The sequence below is a fragment of the Phascolarctos cinereus genome, unplaced genomic scaffold (assembly GCF_003287225.1).
Source record: "Phascolarctos cinereus isolate Bilbo 61053 unplaced genomic scaffold, phaCin_HiC Scaffold_4;HRSCAF=312, whole genome shotgun sequence".
Lineage (NCBI taxonomy): Eukaryota > Metazoa > Chordata > Mammalia > Diprotodontia > Phascolarctidae > Phascolarctos > Phascolarctos cinereus.
The window spans coordinates 186,671,037-186,683,889 of record NW_027555847.1 but is presented as its reverse complement, the minus strand read 5'-3'; the positions used below and the strand labels follow the sequence as shown (position 1 = coordinate 186,683,889).

Below are 12,853 nucleotides of genomic sequence, written 5' to 3'. Positions count from 1 at the left end.
TGATAATCCTCACCATTAAAGAGCTTACAATATACTATGGACCTGCAGTAGCAATGGATTTACATTGTTCCATTCACATACTGTCACTTCAATAATTCCTCACGTGTTTCTTGGTATGTGTTTGTCAGAACGCTAATCTATTTGAAAGGTAAAGATAATAGGGCAATAGTGTAAGGAAAAGAACAAAATGTTTCTGGTATCCAGAAGTAGTTTAATGCATATTATTTTACACATTCAAATGGAAGTTTATCACGTGATTGGTGACACCATAGGTCAAGATTAAAGACTCAAAGTTTGTGCTGACCTATGGTGTTAAATAGACACATAATGTAATAAAACCTCTTTGAATGTGCAAAATAATATCATATAAACCTCTTCTGGAGATTTCAGTGTTCACTGCACTGAATTCCATGAGTTGAGAGTCTATGCACTAATTATAATTTTATCCATCTCAATGCCAAAGACAAAGTTTGCACAGAACAGGCACTCAGTGAATATGTGTCAAATACTTGTTTGGCCAAGAATAGGTCCTGAATGGAGGAGTCTCCAGGGAGGCTTCTACTCTTTTGTAAATGAGCAATAAGAAATATAATAGCTAAAGTTAATAATTAAACATAAAAAACTTAATAATTAGACTAGTAATATCTTTCCTTTGTTATTAAAAACAGATGAGATATAAATGAGGCAGAAGTAAAATCCATACCAATATCAAATAAAATATGATCATTAATTTTTCAATGATCTCATTGAGCGTATTCATAGAAAGCTGATCAAATATTTATTAAGCAAACAGTGGGCCTGAATTTTCTGCTACAATATTTACAGACGAGTTCAATAGACACTTTTCGTTAGTTGCTTCATTTTGACGTTTATTCTTTACTAGCACCTTCCATCAGCTCTGTCCTGCCTTACAACATTTTTATTCACTAAATCTTCTCTCTGTTACTTTCAGAGTACTGAGTATTCCCTTTATATGGACAACTTATATATAAAGAAAGGGGAAATCATTTGATAGCCTAAAATCTTAATAATATTGTCTTAAAATAAAATGAGTTTTATTATTTTAATATATGGTAAATATTTTAGACCCAAGGTGGGCACTATAACCATCAGTCATCTAATGTTCCCTATTTAATGAATCTGGTGATCCTTATCTTATAAACTTCCAATTTGTGCATTTCTCAAAGATATATATATATATCCCACATCACTCAACTTTAGCTTTCCCACTTCTCCCAAGAACATTTCACCCAAGACCTAAGTAAGTTACCTGATATCTAATGGGGTCACTGTGTACAACAATGCCTTTTCCCCACCAACTATTTCTTCTTTAGAGGCATATGGAACACACCACACCTTTTCTCTTATTCAGTTCATTCCAGTTCAATCAATTTGTTTGTTTTCTTTAAATAAGTTTCATTGATTCAATTTGTTTCTACATCACAATAATTTGTGAATATTGCTTCACTACCCCTGTTATATAAGAGAAACTTCCATTGTTACAAATAAAAAATAAATCATTATTGTTTAGTCATGTTCAGTTGTGTCCAATTCTTTGTAATCTCATTTCAGGTTTTCTCAGCAAGGATACTACAATGGTTTGCCATTTCCTTCTTCAGCTCATTTTGCCAATGAGAAATTGAGGTAAACTGGGTTAAATGACTTGCCCAAGGTCACACAGCTAGTAAACATCTGAAGCTATATTTGAACTCTGGAAGAAGAATAGTTCTAACTCTGGGCCCAGAATTCTAATCCAGCTAGCTGCCTTAAAAAGTTAGGCAAAACCAATCTATATGGTAACCCAAACTAATGATCTATATTGTTCCATTTCTTATGGCCTCCATCACATTGTCCTTTTCCCTCTCCAATTTGTGAGCCCCAAATCAACCTTTTTCATGGTTGATAAGGAACAGGAAACTTCAAAATATCAAGGTTGTTAGATATTATTTAGAAGAAGTAACTTCAAAGGATTGGGTGCCTCTTGTAAGACAAAAAAAAAAGTACTTTAAAAAAAGAAACTTAATGACATGTAAAGAACATTGGATTTACATTCAGAGTAACCATATACTCACTAGATATTTGATTGTGGACAACACACTTTACCTCTGTAAACCTCAGTTTCCAAATCTGTAAAATAAGGAGGGGCAGCTGTGTTGGATGGTTAATAAGGTCCCTTCTGGTTCTAAATCTATGACCTTGTGACAGCTTATGTCATAGAGTTTAGTACTTTATACACAATCTTCTGTTCTCTACCTGTTTCACATATTTAAAAAATTTCCACTCACCAAGATAATGAGCTCCTAGAAATCAGGAAACAACTCTTCTGTTTCCTCTAATAAAAAAAAAAAAGCACCATTGCCTCAAATTCTAGTATTCAAAATAAATGAAACTTGATAAAAAATTGTCCCATGTTTCTTTTTTTTTAATTCCTTGAATGAAAAAGTGGAAAAGTACTTATCAAGCCTTTACTACAAGCTAGGCACTTTATACAATACTTGAACTGCAACAGTGTTTTTTTCTAACAAGTTTTCCTTTCAAATGTGTACTGTTTCAGCTGTATGTGTTAAAATAAGACTTTTGTCAGCTGGTCTGAGTACCAGCCCCATTTTTATGGGAAAATGCTCTGTCACTTTCAAACAAGTGACTTACAAAGATATAATTGCCTATGGGTAGGCTTCTGGCCTCATCCGTCAATGAAATCTCCTTGTAATTGCTAAATCTAATCACCTTTTTTCTCAATCCTTATTCTTCTTGACCTTTTTGCAACCTTTGATAATGTTGATCACCCTCTTCTCCCTGATATTCTCTTCTGTCTAGGTTTCTGTGGCACTATTCAATCATGGTTCTATCTGTCTCATCAATCCTTCCCCTTTTCTTTTGTTACATCTCCATCCAGGTCATAAATCATAATGGTGGGTATCCCTTATGGCTCTCTTCTGGACCTTCTTTTCCCTATACTATTTTGATTGGTGTCTCATCAACGCTCCTCATTGCAGTTATCATCTCTCTGCAGATGATTCTCTAATCTACTGATCGAGCCCTAACTTCTCTTCTAACCCCCAGACTCACATCTCCAAATGCCTAGGGGACATTTCAGACCAGATAGCTCATAAACATTTTAAACTCAATAGGTCCAAAACTGAATTCATTCTTCAAACTTTCCTTCTTTGGAAGTTCCCTATTACTGTTTAGGGTACCACCATCTTCCCAGTCATCCATAACCTAGTTGTCATTCTTGACTCCTTATTCTCTCATACTCCCATAATCCCAATCTGCTGCTGAGTCCTGTAATTTTACTTTCATGACATCTGTTTTATAGACCCTCTTCTCTCAACTAACACTGCCAATTCCCTGGTACAGGACCTCATAACAACACACCTGGATTGTTACAATAGCCTGTTTGGTTGGTCTTCCTGTCTTAAATCTCTCTCCATTCAAGTCCATCCTCCACTCAGTGCTCAAATTGATCTTCCTAAAGTACCATGTCACCCAACCTCCCTCTCCGCCTATTTAAAAGTTTTCAGTGGCTCACTATTACTTCTAGGACAAAATATTAAATCATTTTCTGACATTGAAAGCCCTCAAAACCTTTCCCCTTCCTGCCTTTCCAGTTTTTCTTATTCCTTATACACCCCCTTATACACTGTGATCCAGTGACACTAGTATTCTTGATTTCTTTGCACCAGACATCATATGACTATAACCCTAACCCTGATCCCATCTCCTGATTCTGTAATTTCCCTGGTTGTCTCTCAGGGCTAGAATTTTCTCCCTGCTCATCTCTACCTACTGCCTTCCATGGTTTCTTTCACATTCTGTAAGAAGCATTTCAAGATCTCCCTTAATGCTCATAGCTTCCCCCTCTTGATTTTCTCCAATTTATTCAATATACATCTTGTTTGTAAGTAGTTGTTTTTCATGTTTTCCCCTCAAATAGACTATAAGCTCTTTCTTTTATCCTCAGCACTTAACACTGTGCCTGGCACATAAGTAGGTATGCTTATTAACTGACTGACACTTCTGGATACAACCTGTTTGTAATATGGAAGGCAGTATTCCCTCGATTAAAGTGTGAGGAGTCAATTATGTAAGTCAATTCCTTCATGGCTTCAGCTGTGGGAATGAACACCAGTGATGTCAAGACCACCATAGTTTGAATCTCAAGCATATTTTCATCCCAAGCAAGATATATGAAATACTGGCAAGTAAAATTAAAAAGTTGAAAACACACAACCTCTCTAACTTTCCTGTAGTCTCAATTAAAAAGCACAATTTATTCCTCTTCAGTAGTCTTACTAATCTTTCATAGCAATTTGGCCACACTGGAAAAGTTTGGGTCCTTACGAAATAGAGTTGTATGAAGGAAAAAAAAAACATATTTACATCTTGATGAGGGTAGAGAGAAATACAAGATGAAATGAAAGTAGCAGCACCTGGATAAGGTGAAAGGAGAGAGAGTGTAATAAATGGGGGGAAATAGGATAGAGGGAAATATGAAGTTAGTAATCATAACTGTGAAAAATATTTTGGAGAGCAATTTGGAACTATGACCAAAGGTCTATAAAACTGTGCATACCCTTTGACCCAGCAATACCACTGCTTAGTATCCCAAAGAGAAAAAAAAAAAGGAAAAGGGTCTATATGTACAAAAGTATTTATAGCAGCTTTTTTTTTTGTGGCAGCAAAGAATTGGAAATTGAGGAGATGTCCATCAACTGGGGAATGGCTGAATAAATTATAGTATGTGATTATGATGGAATAGTATTGTAGTATAAGAAATCATGAGCAGGATGCTCTCAGAAAAACCTGGAAAAACATACATAAACTGATACAAAGTGAAATGAGCAGAACCAAGAGAATATCATATACAGTAACAGCAATATTGTATAGTAGTCAGCTGGGGAAAATGTACCTGTTCTCAGCAATACAAGATCCAAGACAGTTCTGAAGGATTTAAAAAGAAAAATGGTACCCGTCTCTAGAGAAAGAACTGACAGAGTCTGAATGCAGATTGAAGCATGCTTTTTTTTTTTACTTTTTGGTGGGGGGGAGGGATCTGTTTTATTTCTCACCATGACTAATATGGTAATATGTTTTTCATGATTATACATATATAACCTATATCAAATTGCTTGCCTTTTGAATGAGGAATGAAGGGAGGCTGGGAGAGAGAATTTGGAACTCAAAATTTTTAAAAAATGAATGTTAAAAATTGTTTTTCCATGAAATTAGCAAAAAGATAAAATATTAAAATGTTTACATTAAAAAAAAAAGCTGTGTTAGGAAGCTGTTTTAATAGTTTAGAAATTGGTATGCGTAGTTCCCTGGACTAGTATAGTAACACTGCGGGTATAGAAAAGAAAGGTGGATTCAAAAAATATTGTAGAGGCAGACAGAGTGGCTTAGATTAAAGTGTCATGTGAAAGGTAGAGGAGAGGAAAACATCAAAGATAGCACAGGATTTTAAATATGGATGCTTGGACGGATGGCTTTGCCCTAATTGAAGGAAAGCAAGTTTAAGAGAAGAAATAAAAAACTTTATTTGGGCATGCTGAATTTCAGCCATAGGTGGGAGATGTACTGTAGACAGTTAGATCTAAATATAAAGAGTTGAAATTATTATTTGTCCTTCATTCTCAGAGAGAACCACAACATCAAGAGGGTGATGTCCTGTTTTGCAAGTAAATTGGATTTACGTGAAGCAGGGCTTTGTAAAGTCATCAGCCTCACTGTCACCTCCAGAGTCATCTGAGTCCAGTGGCAAGACATAGGTCAGGATGACTGGAGATGGCCCCAGATGCAGTGGGATTCTTTGGCCTTTCTAAGCTAAGGTCTTTCCCTATTTTATTAAATAGAATTTCTAATCATTGGAAAATAGTCAACTTTTGAAAATTCAAAGACGTTTCTCATGTGTTCCACCAAAATTTATGGTTCTAATTCTAGAAGGACAAAATAATTGGGTTATAGTATATGTGTCATGTAAGTTTTTTCTTTCTAAAATAAGTAATATCTTTTTTCCCCAGGTGGACTTAGTCACAGGTTTAGCAATAGAAGAAGCCTGTTATGCTCAGGTAATTTTTAAAGTTAAAATTATAATTCAATAAATTTTTTAAAATAATGTTTAACAGTAGAATGTAAGCTTCTAGAGGGCAGGGATTTATTTTTCTCTGTCCCCAGTAATTAACATAATTATTGGCTTATTGTATATTTTTATTATGTTTTGTATTTCATATAAATAACTCCAACAAGAGTTATGTAGAGATGGATTAAAATTAACACTTTTTAGTGCTTTAGCATTACCAGTGAATTCCTTTGTCCCCCAAATTGGACCAGTTTTCTTTACTAGATTGTATTAATTATGAAAACTTCTTAAATATTTAGATTGATCTTATATGTGTTTGTAGCAGTAATCTGATAATTTAGTCTAATATAGGTCTTATCCTGCACCAGAGGTCTCAAACTCAAGGCAAGCAGAGCCTAGAACGTATATTCCCAATGCTGGCAAGAACCAGATAAAATGTAATTGGGAAATGTTTAACAAAATAAATAAAAATACAATAAAATATTGATAGTGTTAATTTGTGGTTTCTAAGCCAATATGCAGCTGTCAGAGATATGTTTCTCTTTGAGTTTGACACGATTGTCCTACACCAAAGTCAAGTTAGGATATTGGTCCATGAGTGGAGTTCAGTATTTTGATTAGTATCTTATTAATTGTTAAAAGTTCAGTAGAATGAACTACAGTTCTGAGTCATTTCCCAACCTTTTGAAGTAACTGTTTTAAATAGTATATTTACTTTGGCAGTTAAAAATAGATGCAATGTGTAAATCATATGAGTTTTTATCATTTTTCTCCACAAAATTTAAATTCATTTTAGGTCATGTCTGTACTCACCTAAAAAAGCAAAATATATTTTTCTGTTGTTCTGAAAATGTAGCTTCCACCTGCTTAGGGATTGTATTGTATTTTTTTCTTTTGTTTTTCTTCTCATAAATTTTATGATCTATAACCTGTTTTAAAAAAAACCATGGAGTTAATGTATTTTTTTCCATTGATCTGTCATTCTAGCACTTACACATTATTTTGTTGTTCTTAGACTATTCCAACCAAAGACAGACTTGAAGGTCTTCTGGCTTTTAAAGAAAAAAGGCCCCCTCGTTACAAAGGAGAATAAAACACATAGAAGCTTTGTCATTCATATGTGCTCTCCCTACTTCTAGAAGTACCTTTGTGGTGTATCTTGAGGCAAATGGATTTATAACCACCAAAATGAAAAGCAAGCTACTCATAGAATGCATTAAACATCTGGAATGTGCTCAACCATGTACTTCATTAAAGCACATACACTGTTACATTCATTGTTTATGAAGATATGTACTGATTCAAAGCCAGGTTGTTGGGTTTTTTTTTTTAATTTCATATGTTATTAGGCATCCCATTCCTAATTTTTAAAATGTGAATAATTGCTGTAGACCAAGCCTAAGAAATAATGTTAAATATATGTGTGTCATACTGCATTGAAAAAAATAAAGGTGAACTTCTGTACACCCAAAACATGAGGTATACCAAATAAAGTTTTAAAATATTACATAGGAGATTTCATATACATGTGTTAATGCACACATATAGCTCAGAAAGAAATTAAAAGATAATTGCGAGTTGTAAAATGCAAATAAAGTTAGTGAAATGAAGCTATATTTGCTTATAAATTATTATCAGTGTTTTGTGTTTTTGATTGAGTAGGTCATTCCATATTAGCTTTTCAGAGAAATGAATTGGAATAAAGTGGATATTAAAAAAACAAAACAAAACAGGAGACAAAATTACCAGTTGGTCAGCCTGTTTCAGGCTGTATGATTAAAGCAGTATGATACAGTGCAAAGAGTACTAGGTTTGGAATCCAAGGACCTGGATTCAAATTGTGCCTTCTTTATACCTATATAACCTTGGACAAGTCACTTAACCTCTCTGGGTCCCAGTTTTCTCATCTATAAAATGAAGGGATTTGACTAAATGGTCCCTGAGGTACCTTTCATCTCTAGATCTATGATCCTATAATGAATAATGTTAAGTTAACGTTCAAACATTTCAGGTCAAAAGGCCTTTTTAAGGTCTCTAGAAGCATGGAACTTGCTCCTCTCACCCCCACATTTTTAATGATATTTTTTGGTTTTACATCACCTTAATTTCCCAGAAAACCATCCTTTGTAACAAAGAATACAAGGGAAATGGGGAGAGGGAGTAGCAAGAAGAAGCGAGGTTAAAAAGTTTGGCAGAATTAACATTACTAGACTCATAGTATAGGCAGTGTTGCACACCCATAGCCCTCCACCTGTGCAAGGGAGATGCCATTCTTCTTTCCTTCATAGCCATGCTTAATCGTTATAATTACACAGTATTCAGTTTTGTTGTTTCTTCTTGTTTCCATTTATATTTTTCTAGTCATTGTGTATGTTTTTCTGGCTACTTACTTAACCCTACATCAGTTCATGTCTTCTTATGTTTCACTATATTCTTCACCTTCATAGTTATAGCACAGTACGATTTTTCTTATTCAGTCGTTTCGGTTGTATCTAACACTTCATGACCCCATTTGGGGTTTTCTTGGCAAAGATACCACAGTAGTTTGCCGTTTCCTTCTCCGGTTCGTTTTTCAGGTGAGAAAACTCAGGCAAACAGGGTTAAATGACTTGCCCAGGGTCACACAGATAGTAAGGGTCTGAAGCCAGATTTGAACTAAGGAAGATTACTCTTCCCGACTCCAGGCCCTGTACTTTATCCACTGCAGCACCAAGCTGCCCTACAGTACTACTGATTTATCACAATTTGTTTAATCATCCCCCACTCAATAGCCATAGACTTTATTTCCAGTACTTGCTACTACAAGAAGGGGAACTGGCATCCTTAAAACATTTCTGTTGAGAAAGTGATATACCTCATTGACATTTTGCCAGAGAGCCAAGTTCTTTAAAAAGAAATAGTGGCTCCTTCTACTCCAGAAATTACTTTGTGCATTTTGTTTGTGTATTTACTGATTTGTGTTCTTGTTATCTCCCCTCAATTATTTAAACTTCTTGAGAGCAAGGAAACTCAGCACCTTACACAGTACCTACCACGTAAGGATCAGGCCTTTGATTTCATTAGTTTAGGGAACTCCCAAGTGAAGTTGTGCAAATGGGTACCTCCTCTGTAACTTATAGTTTTAGAGGGTTTTTTAGAGTAGTAGAGTCAAACTCAAATAGAAAAAGATCCCTACAGGCCACAAATTGACTTAGAAAGCCCCAAATAATATCATCTGCATTGTATCATATTTTGATTTATTTTGTTAAACATCTTCAGATTGCATTCTAATCTAGTTTGGCACACTTCATTCAGTCTACACAAGCCTAAAGTTTGACACCCCTGTCCTAGAGCACCCAGAAGTTAAATGATTTGCCCAAGATCACATAACCAGTATGTGGAATTTATCTGTTAGATACTTAATAAATTATTACTGAATGAATGAATTGAATAATCCAAGTGTGTCCATGACAACTAGCTTTGGATCATGCTGGGAAATAGAACAGAGACTATTTCTTTACAGATTCCTACCTACAACCCATATGTTCTGACTTCTACAAAGCAGATAAAGTAGCAAAGAATATGATTTTTTAATAATCTCTGTAATGAGATCATAGCTTTGCTTTTACCAAAAGTAAGCATGTAAATGGAGAAAGGGGATGTTGGATCCACAACACCCTGTCACTGGCTAGAACAAACTGGGAAGAAGAAAAGTATGGGTAAGTGGGTATGAAGCACATATAGAAGGGATTGAGAAGGAGCATATGCAAAATGTGCGTAGGGAAAATGGGTATTTAAAAATTGGGAAATAGTGAAATAATTTTCAATGACTACATTTTAAATCAGTGTCTAAGCCTAGGAAACTCAAGTGTTATCCAAATAGACAATAATATGTTCCCCATTCTCCCTTCTATGAACTATGGAAGTCTAAATTCTTGAAGTGATATATCTTCAGTTCTTATTTTCATCTCCATATTCTTTAGATGACCAACTATTTTATATTTATTGGTTTGTTTTCTTTGTTTGGCTTTATTTTTTCTTTTCAACTTGCTAAAGCCCATTCATTATTAAGGTGTCAGGGCACACCTAAAGACTTTTCCTTTATAAAATTTGGGCATGCTGATTCTTTCACAGATCATAAATTTGGAACTCTTAGGGACCGGAGAGTCTTGTCTAGTGTCCGAACCCATTTTGCTCAGGTTTGATGTTGGGACAAAATGAGGCACCATAAATCACTGAACATTCAGCAAAAGATGAGGTTTACTTTGCCCAACACAGTAACAATATGTGACAAGTATTTATAGCAAGGATACAGTGGCTCTTAGGCTCTCTGGAAACATCCCACTTTTTTCCATTTGGAAATGTGGCTGGTCAGGCAGTCATCAGGGTTTTAGCTGGCTACTTAACATCTCAGACACACACCAACTGTGAAAGGCCTGAGTCCCAAATTGCTTGGGCTTTTTATTGGCACTAGGCTAGGAAAGTGCATCAGAGAAGCTGAGACCAAACGTATTTGTGTGGGGGAGAATGCTGTGTCAGGGAAGCAGATGGGAAGCTGCATCAGAAAACTTCTGTGCTACTACCCCCCTCATTTTATATATGAGGAAACTGATGCTAAGTCACTTGTCCAAGGTCATACACAGAGTAAGTAGCAAAGCCAGCATTTTAACATAGGCCCTCAAGACTCCAAATTCAGTGCTTTTTCTATCATATTATTCATTTACTGAATTGAAGTGTTATTAGAAGAGTAATCTCTCCTAAGAGGCATTAGTCATTTTTCATTGAACCAACCTAAAATTGTGGAATCCGCAGTCAGAAAATATTGTACTCATTTTCCATGTTCTATTTTGATGTTTTTGATATGGAAAATTAGACTCTTTCAGAATTCTCTGATAACTGTAATAGTTAGTAAACTTTATAGTCAGAAGCTTGCTTATTTTAAATAAAATTAGGTTGTTAATATTTGTTCAACTCATGAATGTATTCCTCTACAATCTTCAGTATAGTGGCTGTGCAGATCTGTGGTTGTGGCTCAGCTATAATATGAATGGATGTTATTAAAGTTGATATTTACCAATATATCTAAATGTAAATTGATTATATCTGGTGGAGCATACACTTCGTTTACTAACTATTTCATGGTAATTTGCAAGTAAAGTACTTTAAAGCCTTCAGGGTCATTTACTTCTATCTTATGAAATGCTAAAATATCATTTTCATTTTTAGTGAGTAGGAGAACAAAAAAATTAGTGGGAGTTAAATGACATTTCTCATAATATAGATTTACAATCTGGTCTCTGGTTTCTAACAACTACAGTGTAGCTATTCAAAAGCTGCTGGGAGAAAAATGTCCAATTCCATATATTAATTCTTGTTATGGCCTCATTTAATTGAAGTGATATCTCAGTGAAATATAACACTTTTTTTCTTCCCATAAAGTGATCAAAACTCTTTGGTATTAAGTTATAAATTTAAAGGATAAAGAGAAATAGAAAGAACATGTAGATCTATTTGAAAAATAAAAAGTATTAATTTTAATGTAATTTAGATGCCTTTTAAGGTAATACGGTAATAAGGTAATAGATCTACAAAAGTTTCAGACTTCAATTTCCAAAAGAAACCTTGCTATTGACTAAAACCAGGTGGTTCTTATCAACTAGAAAAGACCCCATTATTAATTATATTCAGAGAATTTTTTAAAAAAACTTTTAAAGTGTAATGGGGCTGGGCATGGTGCACACTTCTGTAATGACTGCTGCTGGGCTGATGGATCCCTTGAGTTTGTCAGTTCTGCAGTGTGTAGTGCTAAAGCTGATTTGGGTCTGCACTAAGTCCAGAATTTAGTGGAGCAGAGGGCCATCAGATTGGCCAAGAAGGAGTAAGATAGCCCAGGTGGGAAAAATGGAGCAGATTAGATAGGTCTATGCCTCTCAGTACATACATACATACATACATACATACATACATAGTAATGAGTAATGCCATTTCTTTGGGCAAGACAGGAATGAAGGAGGAGATTGTGGCAGAAGGCATCTGAGTGAGATAAGGATGAGGGGAGAAGAGGGAGATCGTGGCAAATGGCTTCAATTTTTTTCCATAAAATATAAGGCAAGATTCTCAGTTGAGATGATGAGAAGAGAAAACATGGTAGGTCTGAGAAGGGATGAAAAGGTTTAGAAGAATTACTATGAAGAGTAGAGTATAGAAGAATTGCCTAGCAGTAGTGAGGACCCATTTGAGGTTATGTAACATAAATTGCATGGTTTTCTCTACCTTGATTCAACAGCACATGGGTGGGAGTGATCCCAGACTAAGGCTTGACAAGGCACAATTGATGATATGATGAGAGGGCCAGGGATTCAAAAGAAGATGGCAGTGTAGAGTTCAAGATGCAGAAAAAGAGAGAATGGCGAGTTCAGGGAAGATGGTCTGGGAGAGAATTGGGCATTCAAGGAATCAGAGATCACAATGTAAACAAAAAGAAAAATTTGGTAAGAAAAGGGAGAGGGAGAGATGGAAAACTAATAGATAAGAGAATTGGCAATTCTTGAAATTGGAGATGGTACATCTGTGAGTAATGGCAAGATCAAGAGTATGACTGTGTGTATGGATAAGGTGGGGTAGAGGAGTAAGTCACGGGCAATGAGAAGTTGAGGAATTCAGTGCTTAGGCTATTGAAGGAGAGTCAATATGTATGTTGAAGTCCCTTTCATGAAGTTAGGAGTTGGGAAGAAGAGAGAAATGAGAGCCAGGTGCCAAGCTCATTGAGGAATGAAGGTGAACGACCTGGGG

At 35.3% G+C, this 12,853-nt stretch overlaps 1 long non-coding RNA gene across 1 annotated transcript; it reads left to right on the top strand.

Annotated features, from left to right (window-relative positions):
- Nucleotides 1–5,378: 5,378 nt before the first annotated feature.
- Nucleotides 5,379–7,713, top strand: LOC110203256 (uncharacterized). Its single transcript, XR_002322889.2, has 2 exons — nt 5,379–6,071; nt 7,098–7,713. It is a non-coding gene; the product is annotated as an uncharacterized LOC110203256 (long non-coding RNA).
- Nucleotides 7,714–12,853: the final 5,140 nt, after the last annotated feature.